Below are 3566 nucleotides of genomic sequence, written 5' to 3'. Positions count from 1 at the left end.
CACGCCGGGCGCATGTGCGTGCGTGCCCAAGATCCCGAGAGGAGAATGGAGGAGAAGGGATTGCGGCGTGACCATCCCCCCTGGGGGGTGATTTCTCGCTTTCTGTCTCTCTGTCTCTCTCTGTCTGGCGAGAGCACGTGCCCTATAGCGAAAACCTCTCCCCCCCCAAAAAAAAAAAGCCGTCCATATGTACAATGCTGTGTACACACACATATATACACCTACATGCATATCCACATATATATATATTTGGTAAACCATATACACAGCATATGTGAGTACATACATGCATACGCACACCTCACATGCAATGCATATAAATACACATACATGTGACCACTATAGATATAGTATAGATATTACATAGAAAACCACACACAGATACCCTATGTAGGTATCACATACTTACTACACACACATGGCACATTCACACACAAAAAATGTGTACAAATCCACGCACCTTTCACTCACATCTTCCTGGGTTAGGCTCTGTCCTAAGGCCCCAGGCCAGGTCTGGCTGCCACTACCAGAAACATCCACCAGATGGCACTCTTTTGCCATTCCCAGTACTCCCCAAGTGTTGCCAGTAATGTCTCTTTTGGCCAAGGCATAAAACTTGCGGCGCCAGGTGTACCTCAAGCGTTCCCCACACACACACCAGCCCGGGAAGCGTGTCCTTGGTCCCCAACGCGTGCAATCGCAAGTCGGGTTCATACTCTCGGGCCTCCAAGCTTCTTTTGGAGGAGCGGTTTCTTCCCTGGGGTTCCAGTTCTGTGATCACATTGACCCCCGTTCACTACGGAGCCAAGGGCTGGGCTTCCCCTGGACACCCTCGGTGCAGACCAGCACGGCTAAAGGACCCTTCCTGCTACCTTCGTGGGAGTGAGCAGCCAGACGCAGCAACCCCATTTCCTTGATAGTCCCAGGAGGGTCACTTGCACACACCTGGCACACACTCCTGTACACAGAGCCCTCTCCTTGGCTTACTTCTCACACTGCCCTGCAGGCAGAAGAAACGGGCACCAAGCCCGAATCGGCCAAAACAATGGCCCAGCCGGAGACGCGGGTCTGGCTTGGGAGGATCTGGGCCCTGTCAACCGTGCCAGCCCCAGTGGGGTCTTGACAGGATCTCCCTGTCCGGGACGGAAGACCGCGCGTTCGCTGCTTGCTGCTTGGAGCTTCAAACTACTTAAACTCTCAGAGGTGGGGGAAGCAAGGTGGGACCCACGAGCACTCCCGCCTTCAGGCCTGGGCTATTCTGGGTCTGCTCTCTGGAACCTCCTGTCTCTGATGTGAGCAACGAGGATGAAAAACTCGGAGAAGGCTTGGAAACCCGCCGGGAGGCGGTTGCGCCCCCCGCCGGGAGGCAAAGCCGGGAGTTCCGGCAGCCGCGCGGCTCGCCCGTCCCCCTCCCCTTTCGCGCCCTGGGAGCAGCGGGAAATTATTTATTAAAACGCCTCCCGCGCTCTCATTTATTTGCGGTGAATAATCCTCAGCATTTCAGCGCGTTTATTAAACCTTTCCCGTCCCCGCGCCCGCATTACTTTAATAATAAATCGCGTGTCACTTTCCAGCGACATTATTAAAGCCCGTCCGCTGCAGAGAGGCGGGGTGCAGGAAAGGGGGGGTGGCAGGGGTTCCTCCCATTGCAGGCTGTGGGGGGCTGAGACAGCCGGGCAGTGGCGGAGGAACTGAGGCTGCAGTCTGCTCCAGAACTCCTAGAATCCGGAGACGCGATCGAGGAGCACGGATTCCCCAGGACGCATGGGACTCTCGGACCCTCTCCGGTCGGTAGGGCTCCGGGCGTGGAGCCTCTGCTCTGCAGGTGGGCGCGGCAGGATCAACAGGCCCGCAGGGGGCGCCTTCGAGCTCGGCTGGACCCGGAGCAAGCCAGGGGCAGGGACTCTACCCCACGTCCCCTCTTTCAGCCCAGAGCAGCATTCCTCCTGTCCCGACGCAGAACTGCGCTCCTCCCGCCCCGCCCACACCGCTGCTTTTGCGGTCGCCTTGGAATTCGCTCCAAGTATCCAACCCGCTCGCGCCGTCGTGGTGTCTCCTGGGCCACCCGGCTCCAGCCAGGGCTCGGCAACGAAAATCGTCCTCTGGCTCCGAGGCCGAGGGCCAGGCGGCAGCAGATGGAGTAGTGCGTAGTAGAGCTAGGGGAGGCCAAACCCCGGGGCTGGGGTTCCGGACCACACCCCTCCCAAGAAGCTGGGCTCCCAGCGTTGGGCCCCAGAGGACAAACTCAGACGGCGAGCCAAGAACAGTCCCTCCCGCGGTGGCGCCAGGCTCGGGCGGAGCCCATGCGCGTAGGAGGCCACAGCCATCCACACAGCGACTCAGCCCGGCCGACTGACGCTTTCATTCTCTCCTGCAATCATTCTGCAAACACCGCCTCACTAGTGTCCCTGGGCTAGGCAAGGAGAACGTGGGGAGGAATTTGGGGGGAGAGGATCAAAGAGCGGAGAGTTCTGGGAGGTGAAGAGGGACACCCAGTCACATAGGGCAGGTCACTGAATAGGGCAGATAGGAAACAGGCTTCCCTCTCTGGCTTTGGGTTCCACCTAAATGGATGAATTGCTTTGGGAGGTGGGAGTGGTGTGCCCCATTCCCTTCTCTAACCTGGTCTTACTTTTACCATTTAGGAGTCCCCACCCACAATGACCTGGCTCCCTGCTCTGCCTGGGCTGGGGATCAGAGTAAAATGAACAGAGGGGCAGGCTGTCTCCCTTTATCCCAGCCCCTAACGGAGAGCAGACTGAAAGCACACCTCCCTCCAGCCAGATGGCTCCAGCCCCCTTCTCTGGAGGGCAGGAGGCCTGAGCTCAAGCCTGCTCTGTCCATCTGGTAGGCATGTGCCTACGGATCAGGACCTACCGCTTCTGGAAGCCGGCTCCTTCTCCTTTCCGTGTGGGAGGCCTCCCAGGACTATGTGGCCTTCATTGCACGTCGTTGCTCATCACTGATCTTTTAGCTGGGTTGCTTATCATTTTTTAAAACTATTTATTTTATTTGTTCATTCATTTAATTTGACCAGAGAGAGACAGAGAGAGAGAGAGAAGCAAGCCACCAGGTCCAGGACTCGAATCATGGTTGGCCATGTGGGAGTGTCCACCTGCTGGCCCCTATAAATCTTTATTGGTGCCTACTGTGCCCGGTCCTGTGCTAGGCTTTGTCCAGTACAGAGTGGCATGAGGAGCTGGCCTTGCCCGCCCTACTGCACTGACCTAACCCATGCCACACTGATCCCTCTTGTACAGCAGATGGCGCACACACAGGCCGCAGTCCGTGAGCGCACCTGGGAGCTGGGAGACGGCCACATTTCTGAGATGAGTTTTGAGTTAGGATAAATAAGCTAGGTCAAGCCTGGGGACCAGGAAAATAAGAACAAGGGCCAAGGTTAGTAGGAGCGCAGTCCGGAGAGACAGGCTGAGCAGGGCTGGAGAGAAGGCTGAGGGAAGGGGAAGAAGATCCTGGTGTCGGCTCTTCTTGGCTCCTCTTGCGTATGCTCGGGACCCACCCCAGCCTGGGGCCAGCAGCCGCTGCTGGCTTGAAAGGCTGGGGCC

Source organism: Tupaia chinensis, unplaced genomic scaffold (genome assembly GCF_000334495.1).
Source record: "Tupaia chinensis unplaced genomic scaffold, TupChi_1.0 Scaffold144255_1, whole genome shotgun sequence".
NCBI lineage: Eukaryota > Metazoa > Chordata > Mammalia > Scandentia > Tupaiidae > Tupaia > Tupaia belangeri.
This window is presented reverse-complemented; position numbering follows the sequence as displayed.